Source organism: Tiliqua scincoides, chromosome 5, assembly GCF_035046505.1.
Source record: "Tiliqua scincoides isolate rTilSci1 chromosome 5, rTilSci1.hap2, whole genome shotgun sequence".
Lineage (NCBI taxonomy): Eukaryota > Metazoa > Chordata > Lepidosauria > Squamata > Scincidae > Tiliqua > Tiliqua scincoides.
In genome coordinates, this window is record NC_089825.1 from 28,810,199 (window position 1) to 28,823,031 (window position 12,833).

At 49.1% G+C, this 12,833-nt stretch overlaps 1 pseudogene; it reads left to right on the forward strand.

Moving 5' to 3' along the window:
* Nucleotides 1-12,394, forward strand: part of LOC136652204 (zinc finger protein ZFP2-like) — a 31,421-nt pseudogene extending 19,027 nt beyond the window's left edge.
* The last annotated feature ends 439 nt before the right edge of the window (nt 12,395-12,833 follow it).

The window sequence follows — 12,833 nt, forward strand, 5'->3', positions numbered from 1 at the left end:
ACTTTAAAGAATCCTCTTATTTTTAGATCAGTTGCTCACTCTCAGTTCAAACAGAATCTTCTTCAATGAGAATATTCACTGCCTGGGGCATTTCCTGTATGAATGAAAGATGGTATTTCAGTAGCATAAGAGTCCAGGGTGATTCAGAAATACAAACTCTGAGAATAGTTTGATTTGAAATTATGCGAGAGACGCTGGAGAGGGAAAAAGAGTCAGAATTTAGCCAAGCATCCTCTTGGGTCAATCATGAGTTCAACATTTTTTTTTAAATGTCAAAAGATAAATAGTTTACTAATGCCTTAATGTTGAAGATGTTCTAGCTGGGTTTTTCATAAAGATATGAATATTTTCACAGTGCACAGAATAATAGACACGCTGGAATAATTGGTGGAGAGATGGACGGGGGATATTCGTTCACCGACAGTACAATCCTACCTAAATTCTCTGGTGCCAATGCAGCAGTGCCAGAGAACCTTCCACTGCATCCTGTGGAGGAATTTTGGCTGCTGGAGGTCTCCTTGGGGTAAGGAGACATTTGTCCCCTTGCTCCAGTATAAGTTCCAGCTACCTCAGAGGGTCAACTTGGACCGGCACCAAAGATACCACTGGTGCAAAGTCTGCAGTGATTCATATCAGCAGATCAGAACTGGGAAAGAGGATAGGATATGGTATGTGCCAGTGCTGCTGATCCCACCCCCACGATGCATTTTGGGGCAAACTTGGGCTAAGGATGGAGCCTCTGCACAATGGAAGGAAAGGCTACTGGGAGCTTTTTTCTTCCCTTTCTAAACATTTTTAAAGTGGGTCTCCAGGATCCGCAGATTCACATTATCCATGCGGGTGAGGAGAGAACCCCCACAGATAAGTCAGCCTGCCTGTACTATTATTCTGAATTTCACAACAATCTGCCAATAACAGCATATGGTCCACAGCAGGGGTGCCCAAACCCCTGCCCTTGGGGACCCTGAATTCAGCCCACAGGGAGCCCCCAGTCTCCAATGAGCCTCCAGCCCTCCAAAGACTTGCTGGAGCCTGTGCTGGCCCAGCACAACTTACTCTCAGCGTGACGGCAACTGTTCGACCGCCTGTGTGAGTTGCGGGCCAAGGGCTTCCTCCACTGCCTGCTGTTTCACATCCACGAAGCAGCAGCGGCAACAAAGGAAAGACTGGCCTTGCTTTGTGCAAGGCCTTTTATAGGCCTTGAGCTATTGCGAGTCCTTCATTCATTCATATCAGTTCCATCTCTAATATATCCATTTATATAAATTTATTCAAATTTCAAATGTAAATCAATTCTTTTTTCCCGACCCCCAACACACAGAGATGATGTGGCCCTCCTGCCGAAAAGTTTGGACACCCCTGGTCTACAGAATGATTCCAAATGGTACAAAACAAACTTGCTAGGAAAGCTCCCATGAGTGTCCTAGACATTTTTTATCATAAGAACATAAGAACAGCCTCACTGGATCAGGCCATAGGCCCATCTAGTCCAGCTTCCTGTATCTCACAGCGGCCCACCAAATGCCTCAGGGAGCACACCAGATAACAAGAGACCTCATTCTGGTGCCCTCCCTTGCATCTGGCATTCTGACATACCATAAATGAAGTCTCCATAGTCCAAGGTGGTATACCTCCAAGGAACCATGGTGAACCAAAAACAGCAATCACTTCTACGCTTGTGAGCTTTCACGGGCCTCTTGCTGACTGCTGTTGAAAAGAAGTGCTGAGCTAGATTGATTTTGGTCTGGTCCACCAAGGCAAATCCCATGATCAATGGGCTATACTGAATTCCAATTACTCATGATAAAAACACATATTTTTAGACACTGAGGATCAAAGAAGACACTGCACTGGCACAAAAGCCAATAAGCCAACACTGTTATTATTCATTATCTCAGCCTCGGATAAGATTTTTATCTCAGAGAAAAAGCTGAAAGATGGAGGAGTAAAACGTACTCTTTTTAACAAAGCAGAACAAAAGAAAAACGACATGTAAATGTGCCCTTGGGTGACAAATGTGAGGTCTGGGATTATCCTTTCTGTGGTCAGATATATCACGCATAGATCATTGGCTACGTAACATTCATGATTGGTGTAACATTCTTCAGCTCATGAAAAGAACATCTCCTTCCTTTTTGCATTGCTTTAAATTATATATGAAGAGATGAATAAGGAAGATCTGAATCCTTCGTTAAAGAAAAAAGGGCTTTACTCACTGACGAGAGAAGAGATTCTGTTGATTCAGCACCTTTGGATTCGTATGGACAGAACATACTCTAGCAGCCCAATCCTATGGGTCTGCTGTGTTGCCTGAACATGTGTTCCAGTGGTCCAGCACACTTTATGATTGTCAAAAAGTGTGATGTGCTATAAAGTGCAACCTGGCCATTGCCAAAAACTGTGAATGGTAACGGTCAGGTGACAGCAGCTACTGCAGAAAGCCAGTGCCAGTAAGTCAGTTCAGGAGGCAGTTGGTGGTCGGAATGGGACAGGTAGGAGGATGAACAGTGACAGGGGCAGAGAGGGGTGTGTGTCAAGGGGGGGCGAAGGTGGTGGTTAATAGCAGCAGCAGCTCCGCTGATATCTATCCCCCTTCCCAGTCTCGATCAGCCTGTCTGGGTCCATTCAGATTTGCACCAGCAAAATAGGTGGCACAGATCCGAGTAGACCCATTGAGGCAGTATAGGCTTGCCCTGGAGCAAAGGAACAAATGTTATCTTTCCTCAAGGAGACTTCCAGGGCTTGAAACTCCCTCCTCCTGTGGGGAGCAGTTTGTGCTCCCTTGGTGCAGCTGCATCAGTGAGGGGAGGGAGTTACATTGTTGGGCTGCCCAGCCATGATGAAATAATGAAATATATTGTGAATATTAATTACATTGCTATGAGGCCCTGCCACTCCTCCTCCCCCCACCCCCTGAATGTGACAAGGAAGACAAGAATGGAATGGAAGAGAAAATATGGAGGGGCAGAGAGCAGTGGGCTAGACTACTGAAGACACTCTAGCCAGCACTCTTCTTTTTTCCACACTTTCTCTTCCACTCCATTTCCCTCCCCTCCAGGAAATTGGAGGAGATGAAGGGGCAGCAAAGGCAGTGGCTTATACCCTAAACAGCAATTTTCAATCAGTGTGCCATGGCACATTGGTGTGCTGTGATGATCCACAGGTGTGCCATGGGAATTTGGGGGAGGGTCATTTATTAGTAGGGCCATTGGGGATGTAAGTCCCCCACCAGGAGCATGGTGTGCTTTGTCAGTTGTAAAAAATAACTCATGGTGTGCCTTGACAATTTCAGCACCTTGTCAGTGTGCCATGAGATGAAAAAGGTTGAAAATCGCTGCCCTAGTAGGTAAGGGGGACAGCATTTGTCATGCTAATTCATGGACAGACCTGTCCAACAATCCAGCAGGACAGAGCAAACCTCCCTCTCCCACACACACACTTATCTGGCACAGTGTGACGTTTTAGCTGCATCAATTCAAATCACAGTTTGCATCACTGCAGCCCCAACAGATTCACTGCATCAGAGCAAGAACAGCAAAACCTAATTGCTTCCTCCCGGATCCTTCAAAAACACCCTCAGCCTTTTCATCCTGGACATCAAAATGAATTCCAGACTACGCAGATGTAAAACTTCAAAAGTCAAATTCAGAATACTCTCTGCTGGGATATAAAATCCTGGCAAGAAATGGGGGCAAGACCATGCCTAATATTTTGACAGGCATTGCAATGGACCAACAGGGTCTATGAGAGAGGAATGCAGTGGGTAAATTGTACCTGGGCCCAGGGTCAAAAAGGGGCCCCAGGAGCCAAAGGAAGGAGCCCAAAAATTTCCTGAGATTTTACATTTTCCAGTTTCAACAGGGCCCATGAGAGGGGGTGCAGGGGGTACATCATAACTGGGCCCAGAGTCAAAAGGGGGGCCTGGAAACCGATGGAGGGGAGCAGAAATTTTGTGGGATGCAAGGGTCTCTCTTTCTCTCTCTGTGGGATCTGATGTGGGGTAGTGGATCTGCTTCCTTGTAAGGGCCCCCCTGCTTGCCTCCCTTTGGGTTCCGCTTGCATATTTGTACGCAAAGCAAGTGTCCCACAGCGGCCAGAGGTCCTCACTGTTCTCACCCCCAGTGCTCATCGTCTCAGCCCTGCCACTGGTTCATGCAATCCCTGAAATTTCTCACCACTGGAGGAAGAGGGGAAAGTACGGCCACCACGTTTGGGATTCCCCATCCCCAAGCAAGGCAGCCTTTTACAGGGTCTGTGAGGGAAACCTGTGCAAAGGAGGGACTTCAACCAGTGGGAGGAAAGCGGCCTGTTCTGGGGTCACTGGCCAAAGGCCAAGACCATCCATGTTGGGTTCTTCACGTGCCTCCTGGGCTCTGCACCTGAGAGAGGGCAGGCGGCAAGCAGCGGGTCAGGGCTGAAGGGCTTGGCCTCCAGCAGTGGTGGAGCAGGGCTGTGCTGGGGCACCCACTCCCAGGAGGAAAGCCCAGTCAGACACCCAGAGGAGTACGCGAAGGCAGAAATCACAGCTGCTGCTCTGCCAGCACCCTGGTGGCCAGTATATGGGAGGGGGAGCCTTGCTGCCTGTGCCCCCCATTGCCGTGCCTGGAACCCTCTAACAAGACTTCTCAGGGGACAGACGGGGCTGAATGAGACCAGGGCTGAGCAAAGGAGAAATGCCAGTTTGTGCAGGAGGGACGCAGAAAAGGGAGAGGGCAGGTCAATGGCAGATGTAGACTAGTTAATGATGTGTAATGGGTCTGCTGGGCTCAGGGACTACATTTCCCAAGAGGCCCTGCTGTGCCCTGGGACTGGCTCTGGAAGGGGGAGGTGGCCTTGCCAGAGGGCTGGAAAGGAGGGAGTCAGAAGGCCTGAGCCCAGTGGGAGAGGGAAGGCCTGGGAGTGGGTGGGTAGAGGCCTAGTGAGGACTGGGAGTGCAGGCTCTGGAGGGGAGAACGGAGCCAAGGCTGCCCTGGGGAAGGCAGAGAGGAAGGGCCTGCTGGACTCTCCTTCTGCCCCTGGGAGTGAGGCCTGGTTGGACTGGCAGCCACAGCCCCTGGCTCAGGACCGCCTTCAGCCCCCTTGGGGGATCCTGATCTTATCCCCCCAGGCCTTAACTACCCCGTCCATCCCCTGAGCCAGAGACCAGGGTGGTTGCTGGAACCCCCCAGTGTCATGCAGAGAGGCAGAGCTCCTGCCCCCCCCCCCACCAAGGCTGCCTCTGCACTGGAAGCCAGGCAGCTTCTGGCCATCGGGACTCAGAGCCATCGAGAGGCTCCTCCATGAGTCCGCCCCTCTTCTCCGCAGCATCACCTGAACCGGTGGGAGGGAATTCAGGCTCTGCATGAAGCAGGAAGACAAGGGTAGAAAAACTCAGACTTTTCTCCATTCTCTCCCTGACAGATAGTAGAGAGATACAATCAAACAAAGCAAACCAAATCTTGTGGATGAACAGAAATGGCTGTCACTCATCCAGGCAAGTTAAGGGAGATTTGCAGGAGACAGCTCGGGCTTCTCCTCCTGTAACATTCCCAGCCGCAGCATTTTTGCTTCAGCCTGGACTACCTGGACTTTACTGGTTTCCTTCCTACTAACCCCTTTCCCTGTACCCTAAAATCTTCCCTTCTCCAGTGTTCCTCTGGAAAGCCTCTGGAAACATTTCCTCTCTCCTCCCCTCTCCTTTCCCCTCCTTCTAGCAGCTTTCCTTAGGGCTCCATCATGTGTGAATGTTGGTAGTCAGAGTCCCCCTTCGTAATGTCACCCTTAGGGCACAATCCTAACCCCTTATGTCAGTGCTTTCCAGCACTGACTCAAGGACAATGCAGCTCTGAGGGAAGGGAACAAACATTCCTTTACTTTGAGGAGGCCTCCATAAGTGACACCAATTGCAGGATGCAGCACATGTCCCATTGGCACCACTATGCCAGTGCTGGAAAACACTGACATAAGGGGTTAGGATTGCCCTTAGTGACATTGCCCACCTCTTTCTCACATGCAGGAAACACACAGATTTTCCTTGGACTGCAGTCATGACCTAGGCTTGCTTGCTAATAGGACATTTCTCTTTTTTCTTTCAGACCCTGATTTCATTCACGGAGATAGCGCTGCATTTTAGCAGTGAAGAGTGGTCTCTACTGAGTCCATGCCAAAGGCACCTATATGAGTCTGTCATGATGGACAATTATGAAAATGTGGTCTTTGTAGGTAAGGAGGATCCTTTGGCCCTTAGTTGGTGGCCAGGCTGCATGTCCTGGGCATGGCTGCTGCTACACCTGATAGTCCCACATCCTCCCCTTCTGGCCAACCCAGATCTGGGTCTCTTGATGAGGAGGGTGGCCCCAAACTGGGGACATGGTGCCATAAATTAGCTAGAGGTTCTTGGCTGTCCCTTGAAGTAGATAGACGTGTTTTGGAGGGCACTTCCCTCTGTTTTTGGGCTCTCATACTGTGTTCGAAACATGGCCCAAAGAGAAACAGCATAACTATTCCTGCATTTATAGTGAAGTGACATTGAGAGCTCAGAGAGGAGAGCAGTGGGGGACAGATGTACTTTGGAACTTCCTCATGTAGAATGTACATGGATGAAAAATACCTTTCCTTAAGGGAGAGGTTGGAGTGCAGACCACAGAAAGAGGAAAATATCCTCTCAGCATACTGATGTGATGGCTCTTTTTATAGAATTCTGGGAATTATAGTTTGTGGAAGGTTCTGAGAAGTACCTGCAAAAGATGGTGACTGATTTTTCCGGTCCAGTAGCATGACTTTGAAATAGGACTGCAGGAGGTCTCAGTTCCCAGGGACCTACACAGCTCATTTCATCCTGTGAACAAAAGCCACACCCTGGGAATTTCCTGGATTGGAGTAAATGAGATTGTTAGCAACATAAAAGAATGTTCTCCAGCCACAGGTGGCCTCAGCACCTCCATGGCCAAATTCAGTCAGGGAGTTCTCACTGTTGAAGCAACTGGCCTCTGTAGTTAGCTTCTGCACCATTGGTAAAGTGCAACACAATACCAGCAACCATTTAGGCCCATCAAACTACAAACGAAGGTTCCATAAAAGATCCTTAATGGCTCAATTCTATCCCCCCTCCCTGCCAGCAGAACTAGCATGCTGGTGGCAGGATGTGTTTTTGGGCTGTCACCAATGGCCTTCCAATAGCGCACAGAGCAGTGTGCTTCTGGAACAGACCTGTGTTCAGTAATGGGACAGAGTTCCTGCCAATGAAGGTAGATTGGCAGGGCGAGGGGGCGAACGGGGTGTGGAGAGGTCAGAGTGGTGAGAAGGGTGGAGGCACTCTGAAGGCAGGAGGGGTGGCACCCAGAGCAGACAATTTGCACTGGATGCTATCCTCTCCAACAGCCAGCATACCCCCTTTCCTCAGACATGTGTCCCAATCTCCCCCCCCCCCAAACAGGATGCAGTGCAAGCTTCCTTGGCACAGCTGCTTCAGTGCAAGGGTAGAGGGATAGAGGCTACACTTGGGCTGATTCTTGTAAATCAGGGTTCTCCAAACTTTTTGGCTGGAGAGTCGTATCATATGTCCGGCACAGTGTCAAGGGCCTGAAAAATAAATTTAAATAAATATATACATTAGAGATGGAACTTAGATGAATGAATAAATGGGCTCAGAGTTCCAGGATTTCTCCAAGCTCCAACACACACCGCAGAAATAAAGAACAAACTTAAATGGACTCCCATTCCCCCAACCCTTAAGCAACTTTCTAAAATGTGCAGAAGTAAATATCTCAGAACCAGCAGATCAAAGGCAATTTCCAGGAGACCACTTGCCTGCCAATGGGTCTCCTTGGATGTATGCTGACTGTTTTGTTGGCACGTCCAAGGAGCATTTGGGCAGGTCTGGGACAGGAAAGGGGGATAGATCTTGGTGTGCACTGCTGCCACTGAGATCCATGCCTTCCTGGTCCCAAACTGCCCCCTATCCTCCCCGCTCCCCATCCCGATCCTCCCGTAAACTGCCCCCTCCACTACCTCATCTGCTCTGGCAAGGCCTCGAGGAGCCTCTGGCTGTTTGTGCTGGCAGCTCCATAGCACATGATGACAACAACATCACGGTGCCATTTATGGTGGTGGATCAAGTGATTCATCTCTGTATATCCCCAGTTGAATTGGTCTTCCTGATTGCTCAACGTCTCCTCCCCTTCCCCTTTTCCTTGGTCTGCTGTCTTGTCTTGGGATTCCCTAGCAGACTGTCAGTCTTTTCTCTTCCCTCTCTTACTTAGCTGTCCAAACTGTCTAACAGCGCAATCCTAATTTGTGCTGCAACAGGCAGGCCGGTGGGCCTGCGCTATATCCAGCACAAGTCTGGGGCTGAATGCAGGCCAGCCCGGAGCAGGGGGAAAAAATTCCCCTTACCCTGGGTGACACTGCAGCAGTCCCAGTGGGGCTTCTCAGATCCACGCCACCTAAATTGGTGGCGCAAATCCAAGCAGTCCAGGACTGGGCTGAGCTGCCCGGGAACACAGCTAGGATCTGGCATAAGCTACACAGGGAACAAGCTAGGATCCCCACCTGCCCACAGACCCACCTGCCACCCACCCCGTCCCAAAACGCCTCCCTCCCGCCTCCTCTCCTCCTGCCCCACGCTCCCCGATCCCCGCACCAGCCACAGTTGGCCTGCACAAACTCACTCTACCCTGGGGCCTGCATTGGCGCGGGGAGGCTGACGTACAGACGCGCACTGGCCTATCTCCCCCGAGAGTAGTGCAAAAGTGCTTTATGGCACTTTCACAATACTCATTGGCCAGCACAAGAGACTTGTGCCAGCTGAGCAGCATTTGAGCTTTGGATTGCGCCCTGATCAGTTTAACCATCTTGGGCCCCCTCCGGTGAAGAAAGTCAGGACAGAAATATGATAATAATAATAAGCAACAACCACAACTCCTGTTTTCATGTTTTTCCGTGTGTGTGTACGCGCGCGCATTAGATGATTTCATTTTATATAGGCAGGAATAGTTTTATTTACCGAGGTGGTTTTTGAATAATTATGTTGGCCCATATAAGTGGCAATTGTTTATAGTTATTAAGAGCTTTATCTTTTTTTTTGGTACCATATTTCAATTTTGTGTGTGTGTGTGTGTGTATATTTCCCCACCCCCCTAAGAGCAATGTTGCTGCCCCTGTCCTTGTGTCTGCCAAACCATCTAGGAGGGTCTGTTACCCACCTCCTGTGTACAAGCATTAAGCCCTGTACCAGGACACCTAGACAATCAAGTGGTATACTGCTAGACACCAGTCACTAATCCCACAGGGAGCACTGCTGCCTGTATGTGGACGACAAATGCGTCCTGAGACAACTTATGCCTCTCCCAAGGCAGGATTCCTGGTTACCAGGGTGACAGGGACACTAGGAAGGTGGATTCTGGGTTGGCATGTGAGACCACACATGCCTATAAGGCAGACCCCAGTATCAGGAGTTCAGTCTGTGCCAGTAGTGAGGGATTGTGGCAGGAAGCAAGGCTGAGGGCTCTGCCTTCTTAGCCACTGGAGGACGTAGGAACCCAAGGAAGCTGTCCTATACGAAGGAGGAGGAAGGGGATGCTGTATAATTCCCTCCCCTCTCAGTGGCCACTTGAGGCAAGAGGAAAAGGCTGTCAGATGAGGTAGCAGCATTCTTCACAGGTAGGTGGAGAGGGATGAACCAGAGGCCCAGCAAGCAAGTAACATGAGTACAATACAGAAGAAACCCACCTCCAACCTAGGCCATGAGCTTATTAATTAAAAAAATTAAAATTATTATATTAACTAGAATAATATAAATTTATTTTATTGCTTTTAGTTCATGCGTTAGTCAATAAATTAGTTTTTTGGAACTAGATGGCCGCCAAGTGATGTCCCATCTCCTTTTATTCTTATGGTGACAGTTTGTGGGTGTGTCTGTCACAACCAAAGACTGGAAGATCCCCAGACATGCATATTTCGGGCATTTGTAAATGTGCTATGCACACGTCTCCAGAGCATGTGTGTGAACAGATTGGTGGAAAACGCACCAGCCGTCATTAGTGAATCTCCCAGTCTTTGGTTGTGAAGCACACACTCACAAACTCCCAGCATCGTATAAGCCTGTGATCAAAGAACTGGTATCAATCAGGGATCCCTGATCCTTTGTGTCCTCACAGTGCATGTGTCTCCAAAGCATGTGTGTTAACAATAACTGATGGGAGAAAGATACAAAAAACTGAGTTTTCTGACCCTTGTTTCTTCTGTTCTTTCCTTCTTTACCCATCTGTCTGCCTTGTTGCTGCTCTAATCTTTAATTTGACCCACTGGCCCCCTTTTAAAACCCCTCATTCCAGCCACTGTCAAAGGACCAATGTACAGTAGCAGACCTGCCTTTAACTAAATGGGGCAAATGCCCTGGGCGTGGAGTACTGTGCCTCTCTAGGACCATGCGGAAGCCTCTCTGAGGCTCCCGACATGGTCGGAAACTGTGCTTCCAGTTTACATTCCGGTCTGGGAGGGGGGTGGGACCTGCCGGATCCTGCCCTCCGTGTCGGGCTTCAGCGCAGACGTGAGACACCCCATTGCGGGTCCTGGGGCTTTCCTCGGAGGGAAAGCACTGGGAAGGATAGGATTGGGCTGCCTGCTACATAAAGGACTCCCTTTGAGCAGCTACAGTGCTGGTTAGGATGGTTTGTCCATTGAGAGAGACCCTAGCTCTAGTTTGAGGTTACTCCTCACAGGCTCGGGGTTAGCAGCACAGAGCTGCTGCCCCTGGGCTCAGCCTCACTGCCACAAAGTTGAGCTTTGCAGTGCCCATCTGAAGGCTGTGGTGGTCTCTCCTCTGATGCCCTGGAGTACCCTTGGGACCTTCTCTGGGTGAACGAGGGCAGGAGAAGGCTATACCAGGTGCCCGACTGGCCCACGCTGCCTCAAGGAGGCCTTTGTTCCTGGGGAAACAAAATGAAACAATTCCTGTAAAGATGCAAGGTGAGCTCTGTGACAACACAAATACCTGACCATCTAGATGAGTGTAAAACTACTGATGAGATTAAACAGCCTTCAAGTATCTGCTGCCTGGTCTGGATCCTTATCCTGGTGACGAGGGGGTCCTTGGGAGGGCATGGCCCAGCTTCACAGATACCTGTTAGACACCCTGCTCCCCCCTCTGATTCAGGGGCTCTTGGGGTCTTAGACATCAAAATTCCCCAACTAACTGCAGTTTCTTCTTTGGCCACTTACTGCATTTCTTTTCTTATTTCATCAGCATCGTTTTGGGACCAGATTGGAAGAAAGGGGGAGCGGTTCTCACAGCAAAGAGGAGAGAACCCAGGGGAGAGGCCATTTACATGCCAGGAGTATAGAAAAAGCTTCAGTATCAGCAGCAGTTTTATACTCCATCACAGAACCCGCACAGGAGAGAAACCCTATAAGTGCCAGGAGTGTGGAATGTCCTTCGGTCTGAGTAGGGTGCTTAAGATGCACCAGAGAACCCACACAGGGGAGAAACCCTATAAGTGCCAGGAATGTGGAAAGAGCTTCAGTCAGAATGAGAAACTTAAGTACCATCTGAGAACCCACACAGGGGAGAAACCCTATAAGTGCCAGGAGTGTGGAATAACCTTCAGTCGGAAGGATTATCTTAAGTACCATCTGAGAACCCACACAGGAGAGAAACCCTATAAGTGCCAAGAGTGTGGAAAGACTTTTAGGCAGAGTAGTGTGTTTAAGATCCACCAGAGAACCCACACAGCAGAGAAACCCTATAAGTGTCAGGAATGTGGAAAGAGCTTCAGTCAGAATGAGAAACTTAAGTACCATCTGAGAACCCACACAGGGGAGAAATCCTATAAGTGCCAGGAATGTGGAAAGAGCTTCAGTGTCAGCAGCAACCTTTTAGTCCATCATAGAACCCACACAGGGGAGAAACCCTATAAGTGCCAGGAGTGTGGAATAACCTTCAGTCGGAAGGATTATCTTAAGTACCATCTGAGAACCCACACAGGAGAGAAACCCTATAAGTGCCAGGAGTGTGGAAAGACTTTTAGGCAGAGTACTGTGCTTAAGATGCACCAGAGAACCCACACAGGGGAGAAACCCTATAAGTGCCAGGAATGTGGAAAGAGCTTCAGTCAGAATGAGAAACTTAAGTACCATCTGAGAACCTACACAGGGGAGAAACCCTATAAGTGCCAGGAGTGTGGAAAGAGCTTCAGTGTCAGCAGCAGCCTTTTAGTCCATCATAGAACCCACACAGGGGAGAAGCCCTATAAGTGCCAGGAGTGTGGAATGACCTTCAGTCAGAATGAGAAACAAGTGCCATCTGAGAATCCACATGGGGGAGAAACCCTATAAGTGCCGGAAGTGTGAAAAGACTTTTAGGCAGATTAGTGTACTTAAGCATCACCATGGAACCCATGCAGAAGAAACCTTTTAAGTGCCAGGAGTGTGAAACGAGCTTCAGTGTCATCAGCAGCCTTATAGCCCATCACAGAATCCACACAAGGGGGAAAACCCTGTAAGTGTCAGGAGTGTGAAAGTGCCAGTCAGAGTAGTGATCTTATGAGACACCAGAGAATGCACTCAAGCGAGAAACCTGATGCATCTTAGGAGTGTTGAAAGTGTTTTTGTGCTCAGTCAGACAAAAGTTGAGCCCCTTTTTTTCATCCAATAATTGATGTTTGAGAAATGCCTGCTATTTCTGCAGTGTTCATTTGTAATGTAGATGAAGTACCTTGCTTGTGCTCCTTATTCAAAAATAAACTTTGTCAAAATTGCCCTGTTGTTATTTCCTAGAGTCTATGGATTGGGATTTGCTCAGTGATTTTCCAAGTCATTCTGCGGTGAGGTTCCCTGCAAAACTTAGTGTGCCACCC